Below are 24,145 nucleotides of genomic sequence, written 5' to 3' on the forward strand. Positions count from 1 at the left end.
TTTTCTCATTTCTCTAATCCTTCATAAAATTGAAGAGATTTTGAGCCTTGCTCTGGATTAGGGAATGTTGTGGCTGGTTTTGATCTTCTATCCAGACCACTAAAACTTTCTCCAGATCGGCAATAAGGCTGTTTCACTTTCTTATCATTTGTGTGTTCACTGAAGTAGCACTTTTACTTTCCTTCAAGAACTTTTCCTTTCGCTACTTGGATAACTGTTTGGTGTAAGGGGCCTAGATTTTGGCCTATCTCAGTTTTCAACCTGCCTTCCTCACTGAGCATTCTTCATTTCTAGCCTTGGATTTAAAATGGGAGATGTGTGACACTTCCTTTCACTTGAACACTTTGAGGCTGTAGGATTATTAAGTAGCCTAATTGTGATATTGTGACTCAGGGAATATGAAGACTCGAGGAAAGTGAGAGAGGGATGGGGAATGGCCAGTTGTTGAATCAGTCAGAACACACACATTTATCAATTAAGTTTGATGTCTTTTTTTTTTTTTTTAACAACTGGTAATCAATTTATTAAAACAGTTGACTGCAATGGTGACTTCAACTTCAACTCCTGGCTCAATACTGATGGAAATAATTTCCTTAACAATCTCAGGAGGACTATGCAAGTCAACGAGATGCTTGTGGATTCTCTTCTGGAAGCTGTCCCAAGTCTTAGAACCTTCACCACAAGGAATTTTTCTTGTTGTGATTCTCCAAAGTCTTGGTAGGCATCTGAACTGGTCCTTTCACTTTGAGATTCTTTTCCTTTGCCCCTCTGATCAAGTCAGCACTCACCTTCTCCAAAGGCTTTATGTTGGGGCTGGTTAGGATAATTCTAATTCAGTGAACGGCCACCTCTGGCTCCACAGGCGCTTTTCTGGTATCTTTAAAAGCCATGGCAATGGCACAGCTTCCTGACCAACTTGTTCATCTGCCAGAGTGGAAAGCGTGCGTCAGGAGCAGAAGCGAACACAACACGGCCCTGCTGCACCTGCCACTGCATCTTCCTCCTAAGTTTTATGTCTTATAGGGGCACTATTTGTGGTACCCCAAAACAATTACAACAGTTACATCAAAGATCTTTGATCAAAGATCACCTTAACAGATATAAAAATAATGAAACATCTTGAAATATTGCAAGAATTACCAAAATGTGATAAAAAGACACAAAGTGAGCATGTGCTGTTGGAAAAATGTCGCCAGTAGAGTTGTTCCATGCAGGGTTGCCACAAACCTTCAATTTGTAAAAAAACTGCAATATCTGCAAAGTGCATAAAGCAAAGTGCAATAAGATGAGGTATGCCTGTACTCAACTCTGATGTTGTACTTCAAAAGCAGCCACAGAAAATCTGTAAAGGAATTGGTGTGATTGTGGTCCAATATATCTTTATGTACAAAAGCAAGTACTGGTCCATGAGCCCTGGTGAGCTGATCCAGTAGCTTTGGTATTTGATGTGTTCTCAGAAACATAGAAGCTCCTGAAATAACGTTTTGGGCTGTCTTATTCATGGTTTTATATTCCTTTTTAGGATAGATTTTAGCATGTAGTATGTACATGTACACAACAAAAATCTACTGAATGAAAAAAATAGTTTGTATTCTATATTCAATCAAATATATTATATATATATATATGGATAAAAGTTATATTAAAAGAATATGGTAGGAGTGATGTCAGTAAAAATGATGAAGTAAAGAAGTCCAATATGTATCCTGCCTCTGAAACACTGGAAAACATGGCAAAAACTGTCAAAATAAACTTTGTCAGAATCCTAGAAAGTAGTCAAAGATTTACATTTAATCAAGAAAAAGAATTGTGGTTGTTTGTTTTGACTTGTCTGGGAGCACCCCAAAACCCAACATGAAGGAATTACCTTTATTTCTCTAATTCAAAACTCTTTCAGGATAGAGAAACACCAACATGGCTATACAGAGGGAAGTATTTAAAATATTCAAAGACAAATGAGCTACTTGATGCCCCCTAAGAAACATAGTACTAGTTGGGGGGACACACTGAAAAGCCAGGAGGAAAATCAAGAGTGATATGCTTTTGAGGAATAAAGACTTTGAAAAATTTCAGGAAGTCTGCAAGGCCATGCTCATGCCTAAGGTTGGAATCATGCTTGGAAAGCATGTAAAGACCATAAGCTGTCACCTTGACTGACCTTCAGTCTCCACTAAGGAAAATTTATAAATTTATACCTGATCCTGGAATCAAAATTTTTAGCAAACATCAGTCTATACCAATTGGGTTTTTCTATGAGGGGGCCATTTGGTATCTATTATCTATATCTATATCATCGATATCTATATATATCTATATACACACATACATATAGTTATATATTTCATGAATTTGGAAGGGATGATGATGACTCATCTTGAGCAGAGTATACTCTTGAGATTTCAGAGAAAAGCCACTAACATTATTAAAGGACAAGAAAATTGGATTTGTGAGAAGAGATGAAAATAACAGGGATCAACATAGTGGGGCAACAAACTGAAGATGGATTTAATAGCTGCAATAATGTACAAACACAGCAATTTGAGGAAATAAAAGAATAGTGTGATATTTAGAAGGCAGAGAAAGTTCTGGATTTTTATGGTTATCATGTTTTGTTTTGCTTTGGTTTCAGAGACATATTAGCAAGCTACTTAAAAAACATGTAAGTCCAGATAGGGCAGCTGTGATGGTTTTGCCATAGAAACCTCTGTGACATGACTGTCTTATGCTGCAGGCAGCATAAGAGCTGTGCCATCCCTATATCTTAAAGTGACAATGAATCTGTTTACTGGCCAAAGACAGTGACGAAAATTATTGCCACTCTTTTCTAAATATTTACCAATATCTTTGACATTTCTTCTTAGGTAGGTCAAGAAAACTGAGGCAACTAAGAGGCAATAGGCAAGGGTAGGACAGATGGGATAGAGGATATGTATGAAAGATGATAAATATTGCAACCACATTTTTGACAGTGTGGTTTTCTTTGGAAATCTTTGCATAGAATAGATTATCATCTATAAAAAGCAATTTCATTGTCATTTTGCTTCAGAGGAATAAATGGATAGATGACCACTCAAATTTTCCTTCATTGAAGTAGTAGAATCATGTTCTTCTGGTCATAACTGTCTCTGAATTCATGAATTCTAATAAACAAAAGAACTTCTGAGACAGAGAATTTAATCCTTTAATAGTCTTACTTAATTCTATCCATTTTTGTAGATGGGTAGTATCACTAACACAGATCCAAGAAAGTAGGGTGATCACAAGTGATAAACATTTTGTCACTTCCGAAAGAAACAAAATCCAGCATCAGCCTGGGAAACTATGGAAATGTATCATTAATAGTGTCACATTTCTGCTATATGCAGTATACAAGCCACTAGACTGAAGAAAATTCCCCAAGGGCCTTTCTGCTAAGTACAACAAATTGTTCCTGCCATAACATTGTCAACACTTGGATTAAAGGCAAATGTAAATGAAGAACTCAAAAGAAACATTATGTAAAACTAGACGAAACTTCTCTTTCTGGCAACATTGTATATTAGATATCCTGAAAAACCTTTCAGCTATCAAACACTTAAAATACTGGCTACAAAAGCATATCTTTCTGTATGACTAACTGAACTAGTCATAAAGTAAGGGAAAAGCTAAAAGTCAAAACTCAAAAAATCATAGCACAGTAGAATCTAGTAAAGTAAGCAATGACTGAAGCCATGACTGCTCTGATCATCTTTCAATTCTCAATGACCTAGAAATGAACCCTACACATGGTACTAAAGGTGGGAGGGGGGAAAATAGGAGATTATGCTTAATTAGTATCCTTATTAAAAAGTAACTTGGACTATACACCCTATTACAAAGCAAGTAAAGAAACTTGCCTCCTACAGATATGGCCTTAGATAGAGTGGGGAAAATCTCCTCATGTGGGTTTGAGGCCAAAATTCTCACTGCTTAGTTTCTCCAAAAAAGTAAAAATTTAGTTTAGAGCAATCCTGAATTGGAGGATCCTTTCCCATGTCTAACAAAAACAAACCCCAAACCAAAAACAAAAGTAAACTGAATCTTTCCAGGAAAGAACATTAAATGCAGACCTCAAAGTATAAAAAACACACTAACAAATATAAGCCCATAGTAAGAAAAAATTCACAGATAGATTTTTTTTAAATGTAAGAGGAAGAAGAAAGAACAGACCTGTAAAATATTCAAGAATAAGAAAGAATAAAAATGATTAGGTGAAAAGGGTAGAATGAATTTGTTTGACATGGCTAAAGAAATTTAAGAAGGATCATTAAGAGACCATCAAAAATGAATGGGCAGAGATATTGCTTCTGGTAATGGTAGATTAGCTTGATTAAGGGTGACTCTACTGCAAACTATTAATACAATTCTAAATCCTATACAAAATACTTTTAAAAAAATATTATTATTTAAAGGCAAAGGAGTAGGACAAAAGCAGGTGGAAACTTAAGGACAATCACATTTGAAAAATATAGAACTGGGAAAGGTTCCTATTTATTTGGCTTTTTCTCTAGGCTGCAGTGCCAGGAAGCTAGAGAAAACCACTATTTTATTGACTAAAGGAGTCAAAGGATGGCATTGGTACTGCCATCATGACTGGACAATTAGGAATACATGCTAAAAAGAATGAATTCACAGAGTGAAAGCCACCAAAATCTATTTTTAAAAAGTACATCCAAATCTTTGGCTGAACCCTGAATTGTGCAAGCATGAGAGATATTACAAGGAGCCTAAAAAGCTGGAAGGCTGAGAACTGAGCTGAGATTTCAGCTGCTGCGAATGCAGGAAAACTGAGCTTGTAGTTTGAGTCCAGCTGAATAAACTCCCTGCTAAAACAAAAATCAAAATTCTTCAAAGGCCATAAACAAAATTTAGCCTCTACAATAGATTATCCATAAATTTCAGTATAAAATTTAACTGATCAACACTAAGGTGCTCCCATGGTTCATTGGGTTCCAATCAGGTGGGGGTGGAGTGAGGAGGGTAAAGTCACAACTAATGGAGGTGGAGTGCACTGTATGGGGGAAGGGCATGCTTGCAGCACTGGCTTAGGAGAGGCAAAGACATTACATGTAACCAAAATGTTTGTGCCCCCATAATATCCTGAAATTAAAAAAAGACACTCTATAGAAAAGCAGTTATAAGTTACAGTCTAAAAAAATACTTATAATACTGGCTTGCCTTGGAATAAGATCAATTTCCCAAAATGCCTGTAAGCCTCTGAATAACTTCCATAAATAGAATAATTTGGAGAATAAATATCTGAATTCTGCGGAAAAAATAAATTCTTGAGAAAGACATTAAAAACAACAATTACTATATATGTGAAGAAAGAGGAAAATGTGGCTCCTGGTCAAGGGAGAATGCAGTCAATAGAAACAGGCTCCAATATGCTACAGATGTTAGAAGATGAGAACTTTAAAGAAGTCATAATAAACATATTGAAGAACTAAAAGGAAAATAGAGTCATAGTGAATAGAGAATCTCTGTAGAAAAAGGGAAACTAAAAAAAAAAAAAAGATGACCAAATGAAAATTCTAGCACTGAAAAGTACAATATTTAAAATAGAAAATTCACTGATGGGCTTAACAACAGATTAGAGATGGCAGAAGTAAGGGTTAGTAAACTGGAAGTTAGAGCAATAAAAATGATTTAATCTGGAAAACAGGAAATGGTAGAAAATAAGTGAACAGCTTCAATGACTATGGAGCAATATCGTATAGTATTGATGTATACACAGAGTTCTGGAAAAAAAGGAAGATAATAAAGCAGAAAACTTATTAGGAAAAACTGTCTAAAATATCCTGTATTTGTTCTGAGCTTTCGTTGTATTCTATGTGCAAATTGGTAAATATTTTGAGGATAATAGGAGTAAGGTTTATCATTGTTTGATAAAGAATTTATACATAAGGAAAGGAAAAATGCTATAAGGTACCCAGGGGTATTGAACTGAAATTAGAGTAATCACAGTGAATTCATTTTAAACATACACACACACTTGCCTGTTGAGAAGGCCTATAGGCAATGACAATGACACATCAGTGGCAATAAGAACATCTAGTGCCCTAACATTGGTTTGCAAATACTATTCTTTCCCCCAAATTTCGTGCTCCTTGGAGAAAAGGCTGATTCTACAACTGGGACAGGGAGAGTACTAGATGAGCCTGGACCACATTATTTTAGCAAAAAGTAATAAACTGGCAAAAAAAAAATGATGGACACATATCAAAAGGACACAGGGGCCAGATGTAAAGGGCTCCCCCTGAAGTACAGAATTTGATTTTTTTCAAAGAAGTGGATTTCTGTTTCATTAATTTTCTCTGATTGTTTTGTTACTAACTTCATTGACTTATCTTTATTATTTCCTTCATTCTGCTTGCTGTGGTTTATTTTGCTCTTATTTTTCAATTAAACGTACATATTTTTATTTACCTTGAGATTTCTTGTTTTCTGTACTGTTTCTGTTACTGTATACCATCCATTATACTACATTATATTGTTAAATATATCTCCTTAAGTTTCTCTGAGCTATGACCATTCTTCAGACTGCTTATTTTGATGACCTTGAAATTTTTGAGGCATACTGCTTAGGTATTGTGTAGACTGTCCCTTAATTGGGATTTATCTAATTTTTTTCTCATGATTAGACTGGAGTTTTGTATTCTTGGAAGGAAGATCACAAAGATAAAGTGTCATTTTCATCAAAAGGTACATACATATCAAAGGTACATACTATCAACACGACTTATCATTGTTTATGTTGAATTTGATCACCTGATTTAGGGGTTGTTTGTCAGATTTCTCTGCTGTAAAGTTACATCTTCCCTACTTCCATATTATAATCTCAGGAATAAAATCACTATGGAGATCCCTCTCTTGATTGGCTGTGCCCCTTTGACATACTTCCTGTATTAGTTTCTTAGGGCTGTTGTAACAAAGAAGTCTGAAATCAAGGTGTTGGCGTGGCCATGCTCCCTCTGAAGGATACAGGGAAGGCTCCACTCCTTGAATCTTCCAACTTCTGGTGGTTGCTGGAAATCTTTGGTATTCCTTGGCTTGTAGACTCATTACTCCAGTTTTTGTCTCTATTTTCACATGGTATTCTCCTCTCTGTGTCTATGTGTGTTCTCTCCTCTTCTTATAAAGACACCAGTCATGAGACTTATGGCCCACTCTATTCCAGTATGACCTCATCTCAATGATTTCAAGATCTACAGAACCCTATGGCCCGATAAGGCCACATTCTGAGATTCTGGGAGGACATGCATTCAGGGAGGAGACACTATTCAACCCACTACATCTCCATCATTGTGGGATTTTCAAGAATATTTTTTATTTTTAATGTACCAGCACTCCAAGATACTCGGGATCATCTGGTATATTCTCTTCCCCAGTCTAGAATCAGTCATTTCTCCATGGAGCCCTGGTTCCCTTTACTAGGGGCTGACAATAGAATCTAAGATCTGGATGCTAAGTGTGATTATTGTTTCTGGGGTGGCATTGTTTCTAGGTCCTTTCAGCTGACAGCACCAGCAAATATATGTATGTATACTAACCAGTGCATAAATGTCTATATACATTTCTGTATGTAAAGATTTGTGTGTATATTAAGCTAAACATGAATTCATACTATTACTATTAATACTTATATTTCCAATGCTAATCTATTGTCACATGGACCCCTCTGAACTTTTCCTCTTGCTTGTCTATAACCTCCCATTCCAATGATGAGAAACTTGGCTCCCACCATCCACTATCTATTTACTTGTTGTTCAATTCCTGTATACATATATAGTGATATCAGAATTGTTAACCCATACCTCAATGAGAAGTAACCGTATCAACTCAAGTAGAGTGTTTATGCATGGTTTCTTTTGTCTTTTGTCTTATAGACATCACTCATTTCCAAAGTCACTTAGGTCAGCACCTCTCCCCTCTCTCTACTGTTTCAGCAGGGTTGTTTCAGATATTTTCAGTACAATCAGGTTGTACTGAATATCTTAGGATCCCCTGACTTCCAAAATGTTTTTAAATTGGCATATATTAAGATTCACTCTTGGGTTTTAACAAATGCATAGTGTCATGTATCCACCATTACAATTTTATACAGAATAGTTTCACTGCCTGAAAAAATCCCTATGCTTTATCTGTTTAACCTTCTAGTTTTACCTTGAACTCCTGGAAACCACTGATTATTTTACTATCACTATAATTTTGCCTCTTTCTAGGATGTCAGCTAGTTGGAACCATATAGCATGTAGACTCTTCAGACTTGCTTCTTTCACTTAGCAATATGCATTTAAGATTTACCCATATCTTTCTGTGTCTTAATTTACAAAGTAATTTAAAAAAGTATCTGAATAATATTCTATTGTATGGCTATGCCACAGTTTGTTTAACTATTCACCTATCAAAGGACATCTTTGTTGCTTCCAGTTTTTGGTGATGAATAAAGCAGGTATGAACATTTTCATGCAGGTTTTTATGTGGGTAAAGTTTTCAAATACCTAGGAACACAATTGCTTGATTATATGGTAAGACTATGTTTTGTCTTATAAGAACTTTGTAAACTATATTCCAGAATGATTGTAACATTTTACATTCCCACCAGCAATAAATGAGAATTCCTGCTACTCTGCATACTTCTCAGCAGTTGCTATTGTCAGGTTTCGGGATTTTAGCCACTCTAACAGGTACATAGTGATATCTCATTGTTGTTTTAATTTGTAATCTTCTAATTACAAATGATTAAAAAACAGCAGTAATGTAAAATCAGCAGAGCACACAAAAAACAAGACATATAGAAAATAACATAAAATATAAATAAACACTCTAATTAAAAGGCAGAAACTGGCAGAATGGATTTAAAAACACATGATTCAACTATATGCTGTCTACATATAGACATATTTCAGATATATAAAGATCAAAGGCACAAAAAAGCTGAAAGTAGAAGGATGAAAAAGATATACCATTCAAACACTAACCAAAAGAAAGCTGGAGTGGCTATATTAATATCAGACAAAATAGACTTTAAGAAAAAATTGTTACTAAAACCAAAGCAGGGCATTCCTAATGAGAAAATTATCAATCCATTGAGAATATATGACAATTGTAAGCATATGTGCACTTAACAGCACAGTGCCAAAAGGCATAAAGCAAAAACTGACAGAATTAAAAAGAGAAATAGAAAACATCAATAATGGACAAAACAACTAGGGAGATCATCAAGGAAACTAAAGACTTAAACAACAATATAAACTAACTAGATCTAACAGACAGCTACAGAATACTCCATTCAACAGCAGAATATAGTTTTCTAAAATGCACATGAAAAGTTCTGCAGGATACATCATGATTTAGGCCACAAGTTTCAATAAATGTAAAAGGATGAAAATCATGCAAAGTCTATTCTCTGACTACAGTAGAATTAAAGTAGAAATCATCACCAAAAGAAAATTTTAGAAGCGAACAAATATGCTGAAAGCAACCAACACATTCCTAAGTAACCAATAGGCCAAAGAAGAAATCAGAAGGGAAATTTAAAAATAGTTTGAGATAAGTGAAAATGAAAACACAACATACTGAAACTCATAAGATGCAGCAAAAGCAGTGTATGTAGTAAATTTATAGCTGTAAAGGCCCATGTTAAAAGGGTACAAAATATCAATAACTTAATTTTTGCTTTAAAGAAACTAAATGGGCACATAAAACTATAACAAAGCAGGCAATCCTCTCATATGTGGGAATGGAATATTAAAATCAATTGATCTCATAGAGACAGAGAGTAAAATGATAGTGACCAGAGGCTGGGAAGGGTAGCAGAATAGAAAATAAAGTGGGGATGGTTAATGGGTACAAAAATATAGTTAGATAGTTAGGTAAGAAACTATTCAAATATTTGAACTATTGTTCAAATATGAACAATATTTGCTAACACAACAAAGTGACTATAATCAATAATAGGTCAGCGTATACTTTAAAATAACTAAAAGAGTGGAATTAGATGTTCCTAACACAAAGAAATGATAAATGCCTAAGGTGATGAATACCCCCAATTACCCTGGTTTTATTAATTCACATTGTATGCCTGTATCAAAACATCACATGTACCCTATAAATATATACAACTATTATGTACCCATGATAATTTTCAACAATTTTTAAATTAAAAATAAAAAAAATTATATAATAAAATAAAGTAAGCAGAAGGAAAAAAATATTATAATAAAGACTGGAGTAAAGGTAAATAAAAAAGAGAACAGGAAAACAATAGACAAAATCAACAAAACCAAGAGAGGAGTGAAGTCAGCAAGATGGCCCACTAGAAACCCCTAGCACTCTTTCCCTGACAAAGACAGCCACAACAACTACATTGTAATGACAACTGAGGGACAGCACACGTGTGAGGGACGAGTCAAAGAAACACCAGTGAGCACAGACAACCAGGATGGCCACAGAGAGAATAGAGGGAAATACTGGACCTGCCTCACCCTAACCCCCAATTGGGATCAGCTGGGAACTAGGAGGAACTTCTCTCCACTGCAAGGAGTTAAACAAGAGGACCTCAGCAACCCTCAACAAATCATTTGACACCTACAGTCTTCACAGCTGGGGGTCCCGGCTGCCCTTGTAGGCACTAAATCCATCTTAGAGAGCTGTCTGGGGTCCACACACCTGTGCTACTCCCAGTAAAGAAGCCAATGCTGTACCCAGCTCCTTGTGGGCTACTCAGTTACTGCACTACACCATCTTGAAACTGGGGCTATGGATGGAGCGTGTCTTGCTCTGGGGGTGAGTAGCCATGGCTCCCCTTTATCCCTGAGCCTAAGCCACTGTTGAACCACCCCAGCCTGGTGGCCTAGTATCCTCAAGCAGAGCTGTGAGCAGCTGTTAACCCTTCCCCATGGGGCTAAGTGGAGATGGAACCACTTCTCGCCCTACCGCCCAGGGCCAGAGCTGAAGCAATATCCTGCTTCAGGAAATCAGTACCTTGGCCACTCACAGCAGTCATGCCTTTTCAGTGCCTAAGTTCTAACAGCACCTGCATTCCAGGAAATGGCGTCTTGGCTGCCCAGAGCAGTCAGGCACCCCAGTACCTAGGCTGAAGCAGTGTTCTGTGTCCCAGGGAGGGGCCTTTTGGGATTCATTAAGTCATGATTGTCTTATAAAAGGGCTGGAGGGAACTGGGTTAGCCCTGTTTTGCCCTTCCGTCCTTTCTGCCATGTGAGCACACAGCATTTATTCCCTGCAGAGGAGACAGCAAAAAGGCAGCACCTTGGAAGGAGAGATTGGGACCCTCACCAGACACTGAACTTGCAGTGCTTTCATCTTGGACTTCACAGCCTCCAGAACTACAAGACATAAATTTCTATTCTTTACTTTTTAAAAAAAAATCACTGAATCCAAAACCTGGTCATTTTAAAAAGATCAACAAAAGTAACATAGCTTTAGATAGGATGACAAAAAATAAAAAATAAAAAAGAGAGAGAGAGAAGATTAAATGTTAAAATCAGGAATGAAATAAGATATAGAAATAAAAGGGATTATAAGTGAATATTATACTGCAAGCAATTATATACCACCAAAGTAGATATACTCAATGAATGAACAAATTCCTAGAAAGAAATAAACTATCACTAACTCAAAAGGAATAGAAAATCTGCATAAACCTGCAAAAAGTAAACAAAATATTGAATTAATAATCAAAAACTTTCACAAAGAAAATGCTAGGCCCAGTTGACTTTGTTGGCATGACTACAGTCTTGCATAGTTTTGGCTCCTGGAAGGTTGTACTTCCTCCTGTGCCTATCTTAAATGCCACCCGACTATCTTGGATCTTTTCAGTGAATGTTCAAAATTTGACTCAAGGTAATTTTATCACAATTAAGCCACAAATAGAAGCCTAGATTGAGGTTGGTGATTAATGAATAAGACAAACCTGTGTAAAAAAGGTAGGATGCAAAGTGTGAGTGACCATTATGCCATAATCTCTCAGACTTGTAGGCATGAAATTAGCAAGCTGAGGGCAGCATGAATTTTAGACCCCATCACAGAGAGATGTCTTCCTCATAGAAGAGAAGATAGTTTTGAAAATATAAAATCACCAAAACAACTGTTGTCCTATTAACAAACATGCTAGGTCTTTAGCGATAAACTATGATGGTCATGAAGTAACTTTCTGAAGCCTGTGGAAAACCTAATAACATTTTTAGGAGTAGGGAGAATGTGCTCTATAGGCATCTGCATAGTCTTTTATTTGGCATTAGCAGTGATGAAGAGGTGTCAAAAGACTTAAGATCTGCCACGCTTGGTCCTAGTTCTGATGTTCTGATATGTTGGTCTCCAAGGAGAAATGATTAACTCAAAAGTGTTCTGTGATCATCACAAACCTTTCAGGCAAACATTTACAAGTCTTTTATGCTGATAAGGCACACAGAAATACTCAGAACACACAATCAAAGGTATGATAATTATACCGCTATGTAGATTCAAGTCAGAACAGAAATAGGGAAAAAGATGCCCAAGATCATGTACCAATCTCAACTCTTACCAACAACCCAAACAGTGAATATTCAGTGCTGGATTCCAAATATCTACAGGTAGCTTACATGACAGTGCTGAAAACCATATCAAAAAAAGTTTATCCTTACAGCCACAGTGGGAGAAATATCATGGTTACTAGAGACATATGCCCACTCATACTCCAAGACAGAGAGGAACTATGGTGGGTCCCAGTAGTTCTTAGATTGAGGGTTGAGAGCCACGAATTCAGCAACCTTATTTACACTCCCATGTGGGAACTGGAGAATTATGGGCCACACTTTGATCACTTATTAGCATCATCGCTTGATTATACTAGCCATCTGAGTAATCCTCAGTCTGTGCCTCCCGTCTGCCACCTTTGCCCTTTCTGCACCACATAATCTTGAAGAGGCTGAAGGTGGGGAGGTTGGTGGTCTAGCTGGTTGAAAAATTCTGAATCAAACTTTGCTTTTTAAATCTACCACCAATAGGGTGTTTTGGTTTTGCCCAGCAGTTATTCTCTTTTCTTCCACTCTCTGAGAAAGTATCTGAAGATGCCCAACTCTCTCTCTCTCTGAAATCACATGATAAAAAACCAAAGAGAATAGGGAGAGGAAGATAGAACCAGAGAGAGAAGAAAAGTCAAGTTTGCAAAGATCCAGAGGCAAGCCAGGGCTGGGGAAAGAGAAGTACAGGAAAAGGGTTTGGGGAATTTGGAGAGAGATACCAGAACAGTGCAGCAGGCTGTCAGGGAAGGGAGCAGGAGATATGTGGCATCTAAATATGCTACTTGAACTCTACATCTCCATTCCCTTCAAGGTTTTAGGAAAATGAGAGTAAAGACCTTGTATTAAAATTAAAAAAAACTTTGCTTGTTATTTTGAGCTTTCTTAATCAAAATGTTGCTCTGAGATGGAACCATATGTATCTCTAGGTTCATAAACTGGCAGGCAGAATACAGAGAATGAAGATCTGAATTTGATTAAGGGTCAGTGAAAACAATTTAGTTCCACATCCAGGAGTCTCTTCAATAGTGTCTCTTCATTTCCATAGATTCTGCTTTTATTTATGTCCTCATCCTATTTCACTTAGAATAGTGCAAAATCCTCCTTTATTCTTTTTGTCAATCCATCCTTGATCCTACTGAAGGCTTTGTAATTTGATGCCCATGTTTTCTTACTTAGCATCTCAACAGACCTAAAGATAAGATGCCAACGCTATTTCAGCAGATCCCCTGAGCTATCTTTGTGTCTGCCCTAATATCTCTAATATCTCTCACGGGAGAAACTTTAGATGACAATTTGGCTGAGCTTCAAGCAGTGGGGTCTTTAGGGCTTTCGGCATGGAGTGTCAGCCTTTTTCCAAGGATAGTCTTTAGGCTCAAAGGGATATCTGGGATTCCAGCCAGATAGGCAAAAGAAAAAGTTGATAAGGTAGTGGAAAAAAATGTTAGAGTTAAAAAAAAATTCTATTTCTGTTGAATTGTTGCTTTGGAAAGTTCACTAAGGAGTAAGAAGTTGCTTCTGCCAGAGCATACATAGCTAAAAGCTGCAAAGAAATATCCAAAGCAAGGGAGGCATCCCATGCAGGTCTCATCATGGGCTGATGCCTTCTGAGGAATGGTACAAGCTGTCATTAAAGGAGGGGGTTTTCTGTTCTATTTTTCACTTGACAGAACCTCACATCTCACAGAGCAGAAACTGAGATGTTATGCCCAACAGACAAGCTACAGTCTAGGAAGCACAAGTTCAATTCCTCTGCTCAAGTCAGTTTTATTTCTTGCCCACCTTCCTTTCCACTCACAAACACACACACTTAACTTCACCTCTCAAGATTTTAGAGGTGATACAGAGAATTTCAAACTATTAGAAGAAAAGATAAACTGTTTTCCTCAATTTTTTTAAATGTATGGATATAATTATGGCATCTCTCTCAATATAAAATGTAAAATGTAAGAAAATGAAATGGAGCTAAAACCTGATAAGCTTTCAGTCATTAATTATTTATTTCAACACTTAACAAATAGGAGTTGAAAGGCTACTTGCATTAGGCAATTAGGCATTTTTCTGGGTGCTACGGATACAGCTATGAATAGGACATAGCCCCTGTCCTCAAGAAGTATATAGTTAGTGAAGAATTCAGGTAAGTAAAAAAGCTGTTATAGTACGTACCATATACTGTAATCTTTACTGAACTGAAGGAGCACAAATAAGAGACATTTAACTGAGTCAGGATGGGGGAACATGCTGATATTCCCCCTGAAATTTAGTTTGAGGAATGCAGTGAAGCTCAGGAATGTGTTGGTGCTGGAGATAGCATAATCTGAGGTGTCTACTGTGTACATTACCGAGTAGTCAGATCTTAGCGCAGTTTATTATTGCAGTCAATTTTATATTATATTTTTGCATCTCATCCTTTACCAACCTCTCATACACATTTTTGCCAAAAAAAGTTTTCATCCATTCAATATTTATTGAGTCTCTCTTATGTACCAGGCATTATCCTAGCATATTAGTGGTTATGTAATGAAAAAGTCAACTGTGATTTTCATGGGACATACATAGTCCATAAGGGTCTAAAACCAGATCATGCCCATAAGTAAAGCCAGCAAAGTATACTACAATAGGGAATGATGAAGACTTATTAAACCTAACAATACCTCCTCTGTCTAGAGGCATTAAGGCTCAGATTACTAAGCAACACTGTGGGGGCAAAGCAAACACATTTGCAGACCAGAAATAACTCACAGAATACCAATTGGAGACTTCTGCAAGATCAAGAGGAGTTGTTGCTTCACACTTAAAATACAGAAGGGAAGGTTCTGCAGTACAGCTTCTGGAGGAAGTTTGAATCACACAGCAGAACACTGGAGTGTATGGGAGACATGGGCTCTGAGGCTCACGCAGACACGAGCCAGCCCTTCTGTGTAAGCCTTAGTTGTTAACTCTAAAGAAGATGTCACCTGAGCCACCTCCTTGCCACTTCTTATCCCTCTCCATTATTTACTGATATTATTTTCCTGAATGGCTAAATTAGCTTCTCTTTTTTTCTGCTCTTAATTTATATTTCTAATGAAAGAAATGAATTTTAAAGACATAAAAAACAATTAAGATTATGATGTTGATGAGCTGCAGGAGGATATCATAAGGTAATGAAAAATAATCTCCAGGTAGAAGCATGAGAACCAGCCATTTCAAATTGTGAGGTCAATTTTGAAGAAATATCCTTCAATGAAGAGGAGGCACAAATCCTAAAATGTGAGAGGAAGTGGAGGAGAAGGAATGATGTATGAATCTCTGAAGGGTGCAAATTCACCCTGGAGCAATGCCAAGGAGAAGCAGCCCCTTTAGTGAGGCAGCCTCAGGGTAAAGTCCAAGCCCTACCTGAGACCAGTGGCCTGGACAGTGAGACAAGGCAAAGTTGACCATTACTTGAGAAAGAGAGCCTGGCATTCACACAGCCATGTGTTAGCAGTGTGGCATATGGAGATGGGGAACCACAGGGAGTGATAAGTTAGCTCTGGGTTAAGGACTCAGGATGAGTCCCCCAGCACCGCTCATCTTGGCCACCGTGAGAGGCAGAAACAGTACCGATAGAGAGGAAAGGAGCACAAGGATAGGAGTAGAAGTGGGGAGATTTCCTAGCTTATACTGTGGCAAGAGAGGTTAGCAGGGTCAACAGTAAGGTTAGGCTACTGCTGTAAGCCACCACAGACCCTACAAGTGAGGGAGAGATGGCATGACACTGATTTGTGCTGTTGGCATGGCATTGCTGCCACCCCTCGCTTAGGAACGGCAACTTGGGGAGTGTTGCTTACGTATTCTGTCCTCTATAAAGTCCACCCAAAAAGGCAAAACAAGTAGTAACAATTGGAGAGTGAGCATTTTCCTCCACTTTTAGAGAGTCTTCTGGAAACTTTTCTATCTCTTGATGTCAGAGTAGCATTACCCTGCCTGGGCATATATTCCCCACTCCATCTGGTAGTGATAGACTTCCAAATGCCTCCCACTTGTGAACAGGAAAGAGCCAATAAAAGTTTTAATGAGTAATTGGTTTAATAGAGCATCTTGAAAAGTAGCCACATATTCTATTAGAATAATTACAATACATTCACACAAGAGCAACATTTTGGGTGAATATATAAAGCTTAAAATTAACTAAAGAGTCATTCTATACGGTGCTGCCAAAGAATGTAGTTTTTCTAAAAACATCTAAACATAAAGCCAATTTTACATAATAATGCTTTGGGGGAGGTGCAGTTGTTGGTGGTGTGCATTTCTGTTTAGAATCTGAAAAACCAGACTTTGGGGCAGCTTATAGTCCAAATGCAGACTTTCAAGTCAGGAATATTCCTCATGCCAGTTACAATACCAGCATTCTGTTCAGTAAAGGTGATAATAACAAATAAACACATGTCTACTTTCTCTGTCCTAACAAAAGCTCCAATGGCTCCTTAACATTTGTTTTCTTCTTATTTATTCTGCTTGTAATGTACTTTTGTGGCTTTTACTGTTTCTTTGCAAAACTGATCAAAGTGCACACAATATTTGAAGACTAGCATCAAAATGTATCAGGAAGGATTTGTCAGAAGAAATGATAACATCATCTATTCTTCATGCCCTTTGAAAATTCATAAGTGTTGACTAAAACAATTTGTATCCATGATTTCTTCCAAGGTTGAAGAAATCAACATTGCCTTGAGAACATCTTTCTCTACACATTTTAATGGTCTCTATTATTGGATACTAACTTACTTCACTATACTATGCTTCTTCTCTTAGCAGATCCCTCAGATTTAACACTTATAAGTTGAGTAATTACCCAGTATATATATTGACAGATCAACAGTCTCAAACAAGCAATGAACAAACTTGCTGCATATGTTCATATCACCACAGATGCTTTCCCCCTCATTCTAGTTTTTTAAGTGCATCAAATATTAATAAATGCACTTGTGAAGGCTCTTACATATGTCTCTAAGATAATCTGACTTTGTACCAAAATTCATCTTTACTAGGTTTGCAGAATCTTTATATAGGGAAATCTTTTGTAATAAAAAATTCCTGAGGGTGGAATAGTACTGTAAACACAGATTGCCAAAGACAGGAAAGCAAAACGATTGATCTGCATGGTTTATACTCAACAAACTATATTGAATGGCATATAGCCAAAATAATGGCTATTTAGGAAATTCACAGTCCAGGCCAAGACTGCAGTAGTGTGGGATGCTGAGTAAAATGATGCACATCTGGTAAATCATCAGCCAAATCCATTGTGATCAATAGTAAGGCCAATTTTATTAGAGTCAATTTAGGACTTGTTGAAAACTCATAGATAGCTTAAAAATCAAAGTCCTTTTCTTCATTTGAAATGGGAAAATGATTTTCAACCCATAGTGTTCTCCATATACGCCGGCTTCCTCTGAGCAACTCGATGAACACATTTTATTGGACAGTATCAACTCACCATATGCAGAACATTGTGGATACAATAAAAATAAAGTCAGGCTTCAAACAATGATTTATGATAAGAAATGAAAATAGCAGATTGTTTTAAAAGTTCCAAGCTTTGAAGCTGAAGACTTGAATTTGGAGACCTGAGCTGGAGATCCCAGGTTCCTATTTATCAGCTCAGTGAGATAGGCAGACATTTAACTTCTAAGAACCTGTGTTCAGAGCTAGTGTCACCAGCCCTGTTTAATGTATGATACAAGTTATTGTGAAGGTCAGACAAAAAAATCACATTACAGGAGATTTTAAGTTATCTTCCCATGTGGTTGATGAAATGATGAATTGGCAACTGTACACTAGAAGGGCTTAATTAGACCATGCTGGTTCTTGATCAATGGTGCTTTTTCACTTACTAGCTTAAAGGTTCTCCAATGATGCTTGACTTATTTTACCTTTTGTCTTTTCCTCATGCAGTTCAAGGTTAGATGCATGAGATGAGGGAAAGCCTGCAGTTTAGAGCCAGAGGGTCTAGCTTTAACTCGATGATGAAGATAATGAGAATGATGATGATGAAGAATAAACTAACCTTTCTGAAGTGCTTACACACACTCAGGACTGCCTAAGTCTCATACATCTTGTTATTAATTCTTCACATCAACCTTATCATAATCCCTATTTTAAGAATGAGGAAACTGACTCAAGGGGGGAGGGAGAACAAGGGCAATATATGTAACCTTAACATTTTGTACTTCCATAATATGCTGGAAAAAATAAATAAATAAAATTATATAATTTTTTTAAAAAACAAGAATGAGGAAACTGAAATTTACAATGTTTATATGACTTGCCAAATTAACCAGTATTGTAAACAGTTGATAATTTGAATCCATACCATACGATTCTGGAATCCTTGCTATGTTCTGCTGCCTTCCCACAAAATGAGAACAACCAACTTAGCATAGCTGTGAGGGTGAAGATTTACAATGTCACTGTCAAGCACATGCAATGGTTAATTTGAGACTTACCAAGCCTCTACAACTAAACTTAGCCTCCACAAATAAAATTGTAGGGGGATAAAGTTGTGAAAATATCCTCTCTACTTCTCTTTGGGATCCCCGTCGAGTTTGAGTTTGAGAAAAGACAGCTCATACTAACCTAAGAATAGCTTCCTTGCACATGACACAGTATGATAGAGGGGCACTGTTCTTTCTCTACCAAGACTAGGGCAATTGCAAAAAGAAGTTTCAGAAAATAAGGTATGTTGTGTTCTTGGTCAATGACTAGGGTTTTGTTTGTTTGTTTTAAAAAACAGGGATGATGGCACACTGTGGAAGCTTTTAGTCATAAAATCCTTTCTGCAAGTATCCACATAAAGGAATGGCTATTCATCTCCCTGAGTTGTCTTTGGCTTAAGCCCAACAGACTTAAACGTTTAAAATGACTTTTTAAAATCCCTTTTAAATCCTTATTACACTATGATGCTAGACACTTTAATGATAATTTTTTTTTAACAAACCACTTGAAAACAAGACCTTTCATTGTTAACCTTGCTAGGATTGTCATAAAATTTTTAGAGGCTAATAAAATTTTTACTGGAATTTCTGGTAAGCAATCCCAAAATGTACATATATGTTTACATATATATGAACTAGTATAACTTCAATTAAATTGGGTGGAAAGTATCACAAAACATTTGAGATCTGGTAAATTGTTTTTTGAGAACAGATGTTGTTATGACAGTTTTAAAAACTTGATTGCATTTCAACGTGAATATGGGATGCAGCTTCAGTGGTAGTGTCTGAGATCTTCTATAATGAAGGTTGACATTCAGGACTGGCTGCTACAATGCCTTGGTTATATTGGTGCTATTATTATGTTTTTGCAGATAGTTGCTTTTGGGGCATTGCTTTTGAAATCTTTCTGATGTTTCGTTCTCAAGAGAATGTTTTAAATATATGTGAAAAGAACTTTGGGATAAAAGCTCTTTACTAACCAGACAGGTTAACCGGTTGGTCATTAATATTATCTTTGTACACAGGACGACAACTATTTTTTTTTTTAGGCAGAGTCTCACTCTGTCACCCCAGCTAGAGTGCCATGGCATCAGCCTAGCTCACAGCAACCTCAAACTCCTGGGCTCAAGAAATCCTTCTGCCTCAGCCTCCCGAGTAGCTGGGACTACAGGCATGTGCTACCATGCCCGGCTAATTTTTCCTATGTATTTTTAGTTGGCCAATTACTTTCTTTCTATGTTTTTTAGTAGAGACAGGGTTTCGCTCTTGCTCAGGCTGGTTTCAAACTCCTGACCTTGAGCGATCCATTGGCCTCCGCCTCCCAGAGTGCTAGGATTACAAGTGTGAGCCACCGCGCCCTGCCAGGACAGCTTTTATAACTTCACAAGGATGGTTGTGGTTTCAGGGCTGGCTTTGCATGTCAGTGGAGGAATATGACCATTTGCTTGGCATGGTATAAAGGATTTAATATCTACTTCTTTGGTTTAGGACATTGACAGTCTTTGTTAAAATGAAAATATTAATTGGTGTGTTGATATTTTAATTGTCAACACTAACACCTTAAATCAAATGCATATATAAGGTTGGCTTAGTAAAATACTCATCTAAGAATATTAAACATGGGCTGTATGCTCTTAGTTGGTATGGGGAGGGGATGAAGAAAGATTTGGAGTATGAGACAGTGCTGATGTTGAGCGATTTGGGTCAGACACCATGGTAAGAAGATGGTGGTTGGGATGAGAATACCCATTCACTTTCTTGCACGTGGGGTAGCTGTTAGCAGTGATACAGCACAGAGATGAAATGCATTAAGACTACACTTTATCTCCCTTTCCTGGAATAAGGAAGTGCCTTTAAGTATAAACACATTGTATATAATCCCTCCCTCCACCCAGGCCACTGTCTCCATGTTATCTATAATTATTCTTCGTAGTGAGCGAACATCATTCTCCCTAAATCTTGGACCCATTAATTGTAGCTTTACCTTCTCAGGCACACAGATTTGGTTTGGGTCAAACACTCCTATCACTTTTCTCTTGTACAGAGTATAGGGCAGCTGGGATGATATATGTATAGGATATGCTGTGCGAAGGGCCCTGGAACAGAAAAGAATCCCGAAATGCACCCACCCACCCAAATATTCATAAATAGTAACAATATCAGTTGTATTCACCATTGTGTAGGTCAGTATGCCTTTGAGTACCTGGGAGAAATGATGGTGTATCTGTAAAAACTTGGTAAACTCTTGATAGATTTTTCTATTTCTTCCCAAGTTAAAGGAAACAGCAGAGGGGCATAGTTATTTGTGAAGGTCAGGCTGGAGTAGTTGGGCCAGAGTGGCCATGCCCAAAAGAGAATGGAAAATATCACTGGATTGATGTTCCTCTGAGTGGATTTCTATACAGACATGCCCAAAGACCCTGTCTTTCATCCTGTTCTATTCAACAGTTTAAATAAAGGGACTTAGAAAAATGAATCAATGGCATATCAATCAAATTCAGAGATTAAAAAATAAGAAAGAATAATTAATATGTTGGATAAAGAAAAACAAATACAAAATAATTTTAAAAAGCTAGAATGCTGGGATAACTATAATATAAATAATGTAAGAGGTCTAAATGCTAAGTTATATGTTTGGGTTCAAAAGTCAAATTGTACAATTCCAGGGTAGATGATATTTGGCTTAGCTGATTGTAAGCTCAATGAATAAAGAACAGATGTGTCTGCCAAGAAAACTCCTGTGGTTTAGGCTAGGTTTATAGAAAGTATCTAAGTGGTCTTGCTGGATTTCATGTTGATTAGACCTTACCAGGAATCATCTGTTCAATAATAGTTGAGATTCCTGAAGGGTGTCTAGAGGGAGGTGTTTGGAATATCTAGTGGTCTAGAAACCATATTACATAATTGGAGAATGGGGTGTTTAGTTTATAGAATGAAGACTTGAGGGAGGCTACATGATGGGTGGTCTTTTAGTATGGTGTTTTTAAACAGACAATAGATTAGATTTTTTTCTGTGTGGGCTTAGAAGGCAGAGCTAGAACACATGGGTCCAAGTTTAAGGAGAAAGATACTGGCTCACATGAGGGATAATTACACATAACATGGAGGCAGCATCCTGGGTGGGGACATAGTTATTTGGTGTGTTTATACTCAAAGGCACTGACTTATTGCAGGAAAGCCAGGAATCCAAGGAAAAATGCAATCTTTGGAAATAGTGTTTTCCATTGCTAGAGGTGCTTAGAAATTGGCTGAAAGACCAGTGTTGAGGGATGTGGTTATATCTTGGGGTTGCTTAAGCCCTCCCATCCTGAATTTCTGTGAGGTTTCTCAAGGGGAAAGTCTGAAAAACAGGTAATTGCTAGACACCTTTTAAAAACAAAGAATATATACATAGCTTTTCATAAAATTTGTTCATATGATCATTCTTCTTTCAATTTTGATCTACTTAGTGACCATAATCCCTATGTGTAAATAAGCTTTTCTTTGACATTTGCAATACACAATTATATTTCTCTAAATACATATAGACGTTTTAGCATTTGAAAAATGCTTGCAGTTTTCTGTGCCAGAGTATTGGGCTCTTCCCACACCATCCAAACATTATTTTACTGTAGCTATGCTCAACTTGGAACAGAATTTTGAAAGTTGTATCATAAGAAGAAAGTTAACTTTACAAATGAAGAGTCTGTATAGCATACATTTTGTGACAATGGCTTAAATTTTGTGAAGAGCATTTCATTAGAGGTTGGAAAGCCCTCATCACCTGGCACAATGCAACAATGTTAGAACTCTCCAACTTTGAAGAAATCAACAGTGAGAGTGATATTTCTTTCTGACAAGGGAAGAAAAACCAAAGGACAAAGAAAAAACATAAAACATTTCTTGGGAATTAAGAGAACTGAATAAGTGATAAATACTCAGTGAGGCACAAAATGGAATAATAGGAAATCATTCCAGGAATTGAAAAACACTTAAGCCAGGAGATAGAGCTTTCCCATCATAGCCTTTCAAAGTTCTCTTCCAAGAGGGATATATTTTGAATCCAAGGCTTGTCTGGTTCTTTTGAAGTATGATTGCTTAGTTGAACAAAATGATCCTAAGATCTCTTATATGTAAAGTGGAAGAGAAGCTTTGATTTTAGGAGTCTTATCTGAAATGTACCGAATGTCACTCTAACTTAAAGGCTATTAGTAATTCCTCTGAGAAGTCATATTTCAGAATGTTCTTCTCTCACATATCCTGGTTGCTAATAGCTTCCTCTTCATAATTGCCATTATAACTTTCTCAAGAGGCTAAAGGAAGTATGAGGAAAAGTACTGTATGTAGGAACTCTAGATTCTTCTTCAGAAATATTTCCAGGCTGCTATTACTCATAGTCACATGCTTCTAATCACACAGCACCTAATCCAGTTCTTAGCATACATGGACACTCACAACATGTTTGTGGTGAACCACTCCTTGGAAGATTAAAGACTTATTGCCAGGACCTCTTGTTCACATTCAGAGTTTTGCCTCAAAATAAAGTCTTTGACTAAATTCATTGGGGAAAATAATGTGTGTCCCATGCAGCCAAAGACAAAAGTAACTTAATACCTAAGGAAGGTTGAACACGAGTTTTGTTTTTCACTGCTTTAGTGTGAGTTGCTTTGCTTAACCTTGGTAAGTCCCTTTGGACTAGTGACTTTCTTAGAACTATCACTTAGGTATAGAAGGTTTTGTTTCCCTTGTCAACGCAAGTAGGGTGAACATATCTCCACAGAGACAGTCAAATGAGATGGTGGGGTGGTGGGAAGAGAAATGCATCTTTTCAGTTTTAGGGGTTTGATACCTTCTGTGGCAACAGGAAGGGCTGAGTGGCAGCCAACTGAAAGCCCACAGGGCTCTTACCATCTTGGGTGTGGGTTAGAAATGGTCAGACTCTCTTTTGGGGTCTGCATAAGTCCCTGGGTTTGGGGACAGTTCAGGGAATAGAGGCTACTGTCTTAGATGGGGGAGCTCTTGGGCTTCCTGCTGAATTCAGGAAGGGGGCAATTGAGTTGGTGTACATATGCTTTGGAGCTACCAAAGAGCTGTGATGATACTGGCATTCCAAATGTTCTGGAGCTTCTCAACCCTGCATACATTTCTTGTGCAGGATGAAGA

At 37.2% G+C, this 24,145-nt stretch overlaps 1 pseudogene; it reads right to left on the reverse strand.

Moving 5' to 3' along the window:
* Window positions 1–502: 502 nt before the first annotated feature.
* Window positions 503–890, reverse strand: LOC105865445 (small ribosomal subunit protein uS10-like; annotated as a pseudogene).
* Between the last annotated feature and the right edge of the window lie 23,255 nt (window positions 891–24,145).

Source organism: Microcebus murinus, chromosome 5 (genome assembly GCF_040939455.1).
Source record: "Microcebus murinus isolate Inina chromosome 5, M.murinus_Inina_mat1.0, whole genome shotgun sequence".
NCBI classification, from domain to species: Eukaryota; Metazoa; Chordata; class Mammalia; order Primates; family Cheirogaleidae; genus Microcebus; species Microcebus murinus.